Below are 12,015 nucleotides of genomic sequence, written 5' to 3' on the forward strand. Positions count from 1 at the left end.
TCAATGATGAGGCCTAGCTGGTTTGGCTCAGTGGATAGAATGTTGGCCTGCAGACTGAAGGGTCCCAGGTTCGATTCTGGTCAAAGGCACATGCCCAGGTTGCTGGCTCAATCCCCAGTGTGTGTGATTGTGTGGCGGCGGGTGTGTGTGTGTGTGTGTGTGTGTGTGTGTGTGTGTGCAGGAGGCAGCTGATCAATGATTCTCATCATTGATGTTTCTATCTCTCCCTTTCCCTTCCTCTCTGAAATCAATAAAACTATATTAAAAACAAAAGAGAAACATCAATGATGAAAATCATCAATCGGCTGCCTCCTGCACACCCCCTAGTGAGTATCGAGCCCACAACCCAGGCATGTGCCCCTGACCGGAATCAAACCCAGGACCCTTCCATCCACAGGCTGACGCTCTATCCACTGAACCAATGAATTTCTGTAAGACAGAGTGCATGCGAGAACACCAAGTGGAAGAAATTATAGGTCAGGTTATGCTTGGAGGGTCAGAGAAGATGAGGGAGCCTCCCTATGTGGTAGAACCGTGCAGAGGTTGGGGATTCTAGGTTGCTAGAATGAAGAGAAGACAAAGACAGTGAAGATCTGTATATGGAATGGTCACCCTCCATCACTGCTCCTCAACTCTGGTGCCAAGAACTCCCTGCAACTATGTGTTCAACCAAACACAAAAGCAAAACTAACCAACCAACCAGGAAATGACCAGAGGGGACTTTTCTAAAAACAGTGAAGGATCTTTCTGAGGAAACTTGGGCAGTTGGAGTTGTCATTGGTATCCTAGTGCAAAGCCATCTGTACTCTGGCATTTGGAGGCCTTGCAGTGGTTTTCAACCTTCCTAATGCCGCGACCCTTTAATACAGTTCCTCATGTTGTGGTGACCCCCAACCATAAAATTATTTTCGTTGCTAATTCATAACTGTAATTTTGCTACTGTTATGAATTGTAATGTAAATATCTGATATGCTATATGTGTTTTCCGATGGTCGCGACCCACAGGTTGAGAACCGCTGCTAGAGCAATGATCAGATTTCCGACTATTCACCCTAAATGGAAGCCTGCCAATCAGCCAGTTCCAATCATGGTTTAGGGTTCTAGTCGGCCTTTCTCCTGTCTCATTTTTAAGAATAGCCTGACAACTGAGAATCTCCAAACATTTGAGAAAGCCTACAGTATGATGAAGAAAGATAAGTAGAGAAAAACTGACCCCAGAGGAAACATATAATCTAGGAAATTCAAGAAAAATTGTATAAAAACTCTGCAAAACTAATTATAAAGAATGTTCTTATTTATTAAAGAAGAACATGATGCTGTTAAAAAAATTCAGAAAATGGGAAGGAACCCTAGGAAATGAAATATTTAATAGGAGATTGCAAGCTAAATTAGAGGAAATCTCCCCAAACCTGGAGCAAAAATATGTAAAATATGAGAGTATTACACACACACACACACACACACACACACACAGAGAAGATCAATCCAAAGGGGGTCCAGTAAGAGTAATAATTCCAGAAAGAGCTGAGAAACCAAGGGGAAAAGACATTAAAGAAATGATACAATGAAAATTTCCAGAATGAAAGATGTGAACTTTCAATCAAAAAGGGCCTCCTGAGTTATGATTGGGGGCAATGGGAAGGGCCACATATCACTTGGAAGTTTTAGTTTAATAAGCTATACAGAGAAATCCTAAGAGCTATCTTGGGATGGAGGAGTGCAAACTCCTACAAAAAACAAAAATCACGTTGGCATTAGATTGTTATTAGCTATACTAGAAATAATGGTATAATATCTTCGAAATTCAGCGGGAAATAATTTTCAACCTGGGAAACCTATGCTTAGTCAATTACAGTGGGGCCTTGACTTACGAGTGTCCCAACTAACGAGTTTTTTGAGATACCAGCTGATTTTTTGCATTGAGTTGATAGAGTAATTTGAGTTAACGAGCTCCTTAACGAGCTCGGTCTAGGAACGAGTTAAACTCGTAAGTCAAGGCCCCACTGTACTAGTGACAAATTACTAAAGACGTTGTTAGACATGCAAAGACTGAGCTTACTTGCCATATGCTTTTTTCTTGAGAAGTTATTTGAGCACGTACTCCATCAGTAGCATAACAGCAATACCAGGAAGACATGGGATTTTAAAAACAGCAGAATAGGGCTCTAGGAAAGAAAGAAATGTCATAGAACATAGAGTTGGAGGGCTTGGAGATACACTACAGGCAAAAAATGCATGAAAAGAAGAAAAACTGAAAAATTTTTAAAAGACTCAGTACAAGTATGAATCAAATTAGAACTGGATGTCAATGGTTTACAAAAAGAAAAAGGGGGGCAGAATTCTAAGCAATAGATAGAATGGGTAAGATGGTACAGGTTTCCTCTTTCAACAAGCAAAGAAAACACTAGGGGAAAATCAAGCAATCATGATTTTGAGCAGTTGAGCAGCACAGGGCTATGACACAATTACAGAGAAGGAAACACTTCCTGGTTCTGTTGCAAAGGAAAGTTTTCATAAACTTAATGCTGTTTATGGGTTACTGTCTGTTAGGCTCTAACCTAAGGACAAACTCTAAAAGACTTAATTATGGATATAGAATGATGTGTAAATACTCTCAGTCATGGAAACCTAAGAGTAAGAATACAGTTGGCCCCCCATATCCGTGAGTTCTGCACCCGTGGATTCAACCAATCATAAATTTTAAGAAATCCAAAAAAAACAACAGTATTTTCTATCTGAGTTTGAGAATCTGTGGATACAGAGGGCTGACTGTGCACTGTTCTACACCATTTTATTTAAAGAACTTGAGCATCCATGGATGTAGGTATCCGAGGGAGATCCTGGAACCAATCTCCTGCAGGTCTGTAAGAATTACAGTATAGCTTTACAAAAAGTTTGGAAGTAGAAGTAGAGGTGGGTAGTCTAGCAGTAGGAACTCAAATATCCTCCTCTCACAAAATGAAGAGCCAAGAGATGCTCTCTGTATTTGAGAGATTTAAAACCAAAAGTTTAAGGAAATAAACATTGCAAAAGCAAACAATAGAACTACTAGTAAAAATAGTGATGTGTGTGTGTGTGTGTGTGTGTGTGTGTGTGTGTAGGTGACATTAAGTAAGCTGAACCTTCATCATTGCTAGAGTCAACAAGTAATGTTATAAATAACAGCTCAGTCAAATTTGTACAGTGCAAGAGCATCAGCAGGAAAATAAAACCCAGGAAGGTAAAGTGGTTTCACTTGCAAAGCGGGATTGAGGCTGGGAATTGAAAAGCAAGGAACCATTGCTTTTTGTTGTAAATCCTTCTGTGCTATTTGCCTTAAAACACACACACACACACACACACACACACACACACACACACCAAATCAAACCAAACATAACAATGCTACCTTACAGGGTTATGATGCGGCTCAGGGATAATCTATTACTAATTCCTGGAAATGTAATCAGTGAGTCATCTTGAGGCAATAGAATTTGCTCCTGATGTTGCTACCAACTAAACCCCCAAACTGCCCACTCGCTTTGTTTTTCTTCCTTGGGAATCCCGGATGGCTCATTCCCACAGCTGCCCTATCGTGTCTACTGTTACTATTTCTGTGGCATTCCAGTGGTGAAAATTGTCTCTCACTGCCCACCTCTCCTCTGGATGCCACCTCAGCTGCTGGTGTGGGGGTCCCCATCCTTCAGTTATTGATATTGTCAATTTCTCTCACAACTTCTGCCAAAACATATCAAACACCTTATTACTACAAATTGATTGATATAAATTTATTTTATCAATTCAAATACATGCACTTAGAAACTTAATTTTTAGCCTATAATCATAATATTACTCAACTAAAAATATAGTTAATCATAAACAAAACGCTGTATGTTTTTGCTGTTTCTAAGCTTTATAACCATAGAACCACTTTAAAAATATTTTTCTTTAAAAATAAAGCAATATTGCTCATTATGAAGCATTTGAAAAATAGACATAATTGCTCTATTCCACTTCATCAGCTTGGGGTACAGAAAAAAATCATTAAAAAATTTTCTAGCCCTTTATTTCTCTGTGAAAAGAAACAAAGGAATAAAATAAAAACGGCACAATTGATACACACACGAGGGGAAGGAAGAAAGTGAAGTGGAGAAGCAGATGGGGAGGGGATCCCCATTGCAGCAGCAGGAGCCGTGACCCAGATGCCCACTCTCTAGCCCAGCAGCCCCTCCTTCCCAGGGTCTCTGCCCTGTCCCACCTTCTGCCTGTTGGCAGGTGGACAGTGAGAAGCTGGATTTCAGGGCTAAGGAGAGGATGACCATGCTGGGAGAAGGGGACTCCAAGTTCCTAGACCACTTTTTTTTTTTAAAAAAGTGCAGCTGCCTCCTGCACGCCCCCTACTGGGCATCGAGCCCACACCCCGGGCATGTGCCCTGACTGGGAATCCAGCGGGTGAACTCTTGGTTCATGGACTGCTGCTCAACCACTGAGTCACACTGGCTGGGTAATTTCTAAAGAGGTCTCCCTTTCCTTTTTGAATACTTTGTCTTGAAATATCTTACCTCCCTCCCCACTTCCTCCCAAGGGATGTTTATGCCTCCTCTTCCTGAAGTGTCACTCCAGCCAGAAATCAGGAAGTCATCCTAAACTACTCTTTCCTCTTCATTCTTCAGATCTACTAAATATATAAAAGTACAATTGGAGCATTGTGTAAAAAATTCATTCAAAACTCTTGTCTCTGTGTGATTATCTTACCAATTTGATGCACAATTTGTATAATTTGTTTCAGTGTGTTTTTAATGTTTGCTTGTTTTTAAAAAATATGTAAAACATTTACATGGATCACAAATTAAAACTCTATAAAAGATATACTCAGAAAAGTCTCTCTTCCATCTCTGTCCTTTCTAACCCGTTTCTCCACATCCTTGCCAACTCTTGTCGATTGTTGATTTGTTGATGATAGCCATTCTGACAGGTTTGAGGTGGTACCTCATTGTCATTTTGATTTGCATCTCTTGGATGATTAGTGACTTTGAGCATTTTTCATGTGCTTTTTGGCCTTATGTATGCCCACTTTGGAGGTCTTTTGCCTATTTTTTAATTGAAATTACCTTCCTTTTGTAAAATTGTATGAGTTCCCTATACATTTTGGAGATTAACCCTTATCGAAAGCATCTTTGGCAAATATGTTCTTCCATGCAGTGGGCTACCTTGTTATTTTGTTGATGGTTTCTTTTGCTGTGCAGAATCTTTTAATTTTGATGTAGCCCCATTTGTTTATTTTCTCCTTAGTTTCCATTGTCCTAGGAGATGTATTGGTAAACATATTGCTATGAGAGATGTCTGAGATTTTGCTGCCTATGGTTTCTTCTAAGATTTGTATGGTTTCATGTCTTACATTTAAGTCTTTTTTAATGCATTTTTAGTTTATTTTTGTGCATGGTGTAAGTTGGTGGTCTAATTTCTTTTTCTTTTTTTTGCATGTATCTGTCCAATTTTCCCAACACCATTTATTGAAGAGACTGTCTTGACTCTATGCTCTTGCCTCCTTTGTCAAATATTAATTGAGGATAATGTCTTGGGTCGATTTCTGGATTCTCTATTCTGTTCCATTGGTCTATATACCTGTTCTTGTGACAGTACCAGGCTGTTTTGAGTACAGTAGCTTTGTAGTATAGCTTGATATCTGGTATTGTGATTCCTCCAACGTTGTTCTTCTTTCTCAAAATTGCTGAGGCTATTTGGGGTCTTTTTTGATTCCACATAAATTTTTGTAGAGTTTGTTCTAGGTCTATGAAATATGCTGTTGGTATTTTAATATGGATTGCATTGAATCTATAGATTGCTTTGGGTAGGATGGACATTTTAATAATGTTGGTTCTACTAATCCATGAACATGGTATGTTCTTCCACTTGTGTATATCTTCCTCAATCTCTTTTTTCAATGTCCTGTAGTTTTCTAAGTACAGGTCTTTTACCTCCTTGGTTATGTTTATTCCTAAATATCTTAATATTTTTGTTGCAGTGGTAAGTGGGATTTTTTTAATTTTTAGTTTTCTCTTTCTGAGAGTTCATTATTGGTATATAAAAATGCCATCGATTTCTGCGTGTTAATTTTATATCCTGCTATGTTGTCCAATTAATTTATTAAGTCTAATAAGTTTTTGATGGAGTCTTTAGGGTTTTTTATGTATAATATCATGTCATCTGCGAATAATGACAGTTTTACTTCCTCCTTTCCTATTTGCATGCTTTTATTTCTTCATCTTGTCTGATCACTATGGCTAGTACTTCCAGTACTATGTTGAACAGGAGTGGTGAAAGTGGGCATCCCTGTCTTGTTCCTGTTCTAGTTTTAGTTTTTGCCCATTGAGTATGATGGTGGCTGTAGGTTTGTCATATAAGACTTTTATTATGTTGATATATGATCCCTCTATTCCCATTTTGCTGAGAGTTTTTATCAAAAAGAGGGTGTTGGATTTTGTCCAATGCTTTTTCTGCGTCTATTGATATGATTGTGTGATTTTTGTGTTATAATTTGTTAAAGTGCTGTATCACATATATTGATTTGCAGATATTGTACCAGCCTTGCATCCCTGGAATAAATCCCACTTGGTTATGGTGTATGATCTTTTTAATGTATTGCTGGATCCAATTTGCTAAAGTTTGTTGAGGATTTTAGCATATATGTTCATCAGGGATATGGGCCTAGAATTCTTTTTCTTTGTAGTGTCTTTATCTGGTTTTGGAATTAGAATAATGCTGGCCTCATAAAAAGAGCTTGGAACTATTCCTTCCTCTTGGATTTTTTGGAATTGTTTGAGGAGGATATGTGTTAGTTCTTTGAATATTTGGTAAAACTTCCCTGTGAAGCTGTCTGGACAAGGGCTTTTGTTTGCTGGAAGTTTTTTTTTTATTTTTTATTACTGCTTCAATTTCATTAGTAGTTATTGGCCTATACAGGTTTTCTGATGTTTCCTGATTGAGTTTTAGAAGGTTATATTTTTCTAAGAATATGTCCATTTTGTCCAGGTTGTCCAGCTTGTTGGAATGAAGTTGTTCATAGTATTTTTTTACGATCCTTTGTATTTCTGTAGGGTCAGTTGTTACTTCACTTCTTTCATTTCTGATTTTGTTTATTTGGGTCCTCTTTGTTTCTTGGTGAGTCTGGCTAGAGGTTCATCAATTTTGTTTCTCCATTCAAAGAACCAGCTTTTTTTTTTTTTTTTTTGTCTCTTTGTAATTTATTTACCTCTGATTTTTATTTTTTCCTACCTTCTACCTACTCTGGGCTTTTCTTGTTGCTCTCTTTCTAATTCTTTAAATTGTAGGGTTAGATAACGTAATACAAGTTTTTCTTGTTTTTTCGGGTAGGCCTGTAGAGCTATGAGCTTCCCTCTCAGTATTGCTTTCACTGTGACCCATAGATTTTGGATTGTTGTGTTTTCATTGTCATTTGTTTCCAGGATGCCTTTTATTTCTTCTTTGATCTCTTTGGTGACCCATTCATTGTTTAATAGCCTACTATTTATCCTCCATGTATTTGATTTTTTTTATTACTTTTATTATAGTTGACTTCAAATTTCATGCCATTGTGGTCTGAGAGGATGCTTGATATGATTTCAATCTTCTTAAATTTGTAGAGATTTAGATTGTATCCTAAAATGTGGTCTATCTTTGAAAATGTTCCATGTGCACTTGAGAAGAATGTATATTCCATAGCTTAGGGGTGAAATGTTCTGAAGATGTCAGTTAGTTCCATCTAATCTAGTGAGTTGTTTAGGATTGTTGTTTCCTTGTTGATTTTTTTGTCCAGAAGGTTTATCCAGTGATGTCAAGAGGAAATGAAGAATAGCAGAGCTGTAATAAAGAACATCCTGGAAGGTTTCAAAAGTAGAGTAGAAGAAGCTGAGTATTAAAGTTCCTTACTATGATTGCATTGCTGTTGATCTCTCCCTTGACACCTTCCAGAAGTTTTTTTTTATGTAGTTAGGTGCTTCTGTATTGGGTGCATATATGTTTACCAGAGTTATATTCTCTTGTTGTATTGATCCTTTTAGTATTATGAAGTGGCCTTCATTATCTCTTGTTATGGTCTTCACTTTGAGGTCTATTTTGTCAGATAGAAGTACTGCTACCCCAGCTTTTTTCTCATTTCCATTTGCCTGAAGAAATTTTTTCCATCCCTTCACTTTCAGTCTGTGTGAGTCTTTGTTCTGAGATTGGTCTCTTGTAGACAGCAAATATATGGGTCATGTTTTCTTATCCATTAACTTACCTATGTCTTTTGATTGGAGCATTTAATCCATTTACATTTTAGATTGATATTGATAGGTACTTGTTTGTTGCCATTTTTATTTTTTATGCCTGTGTTCCTCCCTCTCTTTCTATTTCTTCTTCTTACAACAGTCCTTTTAGGGTTTCTTGCATTGCTGATTTAGTGGTAATAAACTCCTTTAGCCTTTTTCTTTCTTTCTTTTTTTTTAGCTGCAAAGCTCCTGATTTCACCTTCAATTTTGAATGATAGCCTTGGTGGATAGAGTAGTTTTGAGTTCAGTCCCTTGCTGTTCATTACTTTGTATACTTCATGCCGCTCTCTTCTGGCCTAATGTGTTTCTGTTGAGAAATCAGTTGATAGTCTAATGGGAGATCCCTTGTAGGTAACTTTCTATCTCTCTCATGTAGCTTTTAAGATTCTTTCTTTGTTATTGACATTTGCCATGTTAATTATAATGTGTCTTGGTGTGGGTTTTTTGGTGTTCATCTTGTTTGGAACTCTCTGTGCTTCCTGGACTTGTGTGACTTTTTTCTTCCCCAAGTCAGGGAAGTTTTCTGTAATTATGTCTTCAAACATGTTTTCTATTCCTTGCTTAGCTTCTTCTCCTTCTGGCATAATATGCAGATGTTGTTTCATTTCATGTCCCAAAGCTCACTTAAACTCTCCTCTTGTCTTTTAATTTTTTTTCCCAATTGCTACTCTGATTGGGTGTTTTTTTTCTACCCTGTATTCTAACTTGCTGGTTCGGTCTGAGCTTCTTCTACTCTACTGTTGAAACCTTTCAGGGATTTCTTTATTGCAGCCATATCATTCTTCATTTTCTCTTAATTCTTATTTATGTTGGTGTATTTCTCATTCAGCTCATTATAATTCTCATTGAGTTACTTGTAATTCTCAGTCAGATGTTTGAGCATCCTTATTACCATTACTTTGAATTCTTTATTACTTGCCTCCATTTAATTTAGTTCCTTTTCTGGCGATTCCTCCTTTTCTTTCCTTTGGGGATTGTTTCTTTGTCTCCACATTTTTGCTGTCCCTTTGTATTTGTTTCTATATCTTAGATCAAACTGCTATGCCACCCAGATTTTGGGGGGGTGGTTCTATGTAGTAGGTGTTTTGTGAGACCCAGTGGTACAGTCTCTCAGATCTCCTGAGCTGGGTGTTCTAGGAAAGCCCCCTACTTGAATTATTTGGATTCTCCTGATGTAGTTTGGTCTTTAATGTTATTGTCTCATTCGTGGATAGAGTCTCCTCACAGGTTGTCTGGCTATGTAGTGCAAGCTGTTGTGTATGTACTCTGTGTCCTGGCTCCTGTGGTGAGGGTTGCCTGTGAGGTCCCACTGGTGTGCGACTCTGCGACCTAGAAACCCAGTGGGGGTGGTGTGCGACTCCATGACTCACTGCGTGGGTCCGGGGTGGTGTCCAAGGCCAGTCAAGGTGGTGGTGAGGCTATGCTCCTAGCCACCACTGCTCCCTCCTTCAAGATGGCTTGGTTTCCATGCCAGAGCCGCACCTACATAGGGAGTGCCTGTGGTGGTAGCAAGAGCTCTTTGACCATGAAAGCCTGATCCTCCAGCTCCCCAAAATCCTGCGAGATCTAACTGTCCATCACACACACACACACACACACACACACACACACACACACACACATTATGCATGTCCGCACACTCCCTTACTCACTCACACTCTTTCCTTCACTCCTGTCCTGCCGGCCACCATGATTGATGTCTATATATTTTCATTTTTATTTCCCTCATTCCTTACAAAACATTTAAAAGTTTTGGTATCTTAAAGTATTTTAAATGTATGAGTTTGAAACTCTCTACTTTAAAAATCTGTAATATGGCTCATATTACATATTACATATAAACTTAAGAAATTGCTGCTTCTACAAGCTATAGAAGCAACCCATGGGCCCATAAGTAGATGAGTGGATAAAAAAGCTGTGGTACATTTACACAATGGAATACTACTTAGCCATAAAAATCTTATCCTTTGCAGCAACGTGGATGAACCTGGAGAGCATTATGTTAAGTGAAATAAGCCAGTCAGAAAAAGACAAGTACCATATGATTTTACTTACATGTGAAATCTAATGAGCAAAATAAACTAACAAATAAAATAGAAATAGACTCATAGATACAGAGAACAGACTGACAGTTGTCAGGGGGGAAGGGTTTGGGGCTGGGTAAAAAAAAAGGAAGGGATTAAGCAAAAAAATAAATCATAGACACAGATAACAGTATGGTTATTACTATAGGGAAAAGGGGGTAGGAGGAGGGAGAAGCAGGTAATAGGGGAATATATGATCTTGAAAGGAGACTTGACTTGAAGTAGTGAATACACAATACAATATACAGATGATGTATTATAGAATTATACACCTGGAACCTATATAACCAATATCACCCCAATAAATTCAATAAAAAATTGCTACTTCTAAATGATAAATGTTGGATACATATTTTAAAATAAAGTGGCAGTGAAGGATACCCATTATATCATCATGAGAACTTATTAATGTTTTATCTTTGTCATTCCTGTTCTCCCTCCCTGCTTACCATAAATATTTAGTTGCCTGGGATAATTTGCAAGCCTGTATTCCCACAGTACTTGGTTCATAAAGCAGTTTTGCATCGATCTCATTATTTTATAGTTGTTTATATGCTTTTCCTAAAAAGCATGTGAGAACTGAGAGCAGGGATCTTATATCTGTCTATCCTATTCCTCTCTGTATCTCAGTGTCCCAGTAATCGCTGCAAGCCCCACGGAGAGAAAGCTGTCCTAGGGTTCTGAGCGATGCCAGACAGTCCTGCTTCTCCCGTATGAGTCTGGGTCCCTAGAGACTCACCCGGAACTGGAGCTCAGAGCCTGAGACTCCCTCCCAATTGAAAACGACAACCACGCCCTCAGCCTTCAGCCCGCTCCGCATGCACTCTGCACCTTAGTATTTTACTTCAGCACTGCGCCTTCTCTGAGCCTCGGTATGTTTTTCTCTTTCCTCCTAGTTGTAGAAATTCCACTCAGCCAGCCTTCCTGTGGTTCTGGATGATGTCCGTTCCGTCTTTTAGTTGTATTTTTGAAGTGGTTGTTCGAGGCAGCAAACTCCCATGTTTACCTATGCTGCCATCTTGGTTTCTGGCTCTCTGTATCTCATGCAGCACATTGTCAGGGAAAGTTCACAGTCCCTGGAATCTTGGCTCTTCCACCTCCCAGCTGCATGAGCTTGTCCATGTTACTTAACCCCTGTGGACTTCAGTTTTCTCATGTGTAAGTAAGAATAATCTCTTCTTGCCAGACCATTGATAACATTGAGTGAGATAATATGAGTGAAGGGCACAGTGTATGCCCAACCATCCTCTGAACTCTCAGTGCCATTCAGCCACTATTTTCCTTGTCCTTAGATCCAACTTCCATTTTCATTTTTGACATCAGTTTTTTTAATAAATTTTACACACTGATTTCTTTATTATCTGTGTCCCAACCAGTTGAAACACCTCATGATATCCCTGGGCTCTCTATTGAAAATGAATGTCCTTGCTTCCTAGTTCATAACAAAATTGGAGTTAATGGAGAGGGAGAATTGGAAACACCTTGTTTCATAACTCCAGAGATCAGCATGCTCACAGACCACAAGCCAACAGGGTCCCTAGGGTTGTGCAACTTCACAGCCCCACTTCCTGGCCTCCAACCGACAAACTGTTTCTAAATGCTTCTTAGTCTACTTTTCTCCGTCCCTTCTGCCTGTACTTAAG

The sequence above is a fragment of the Myotis yumanensis genome, unplaced genomic scaffold, assembly GCF_028538775.1.
Source record: "Myotis yumanensis isolate MYYU_CA2020_CCGP unplaced genomic scaffold, mMyoYum1.0.hap1 SCAF_3, whole genome shotgun sequence".
Lineage (NCBI taxonomy): Eukaryota > Metazoa > Chordata > Mammalia > Chiroptera > Vespertilionidae > Myotis > Myotis yumanensis.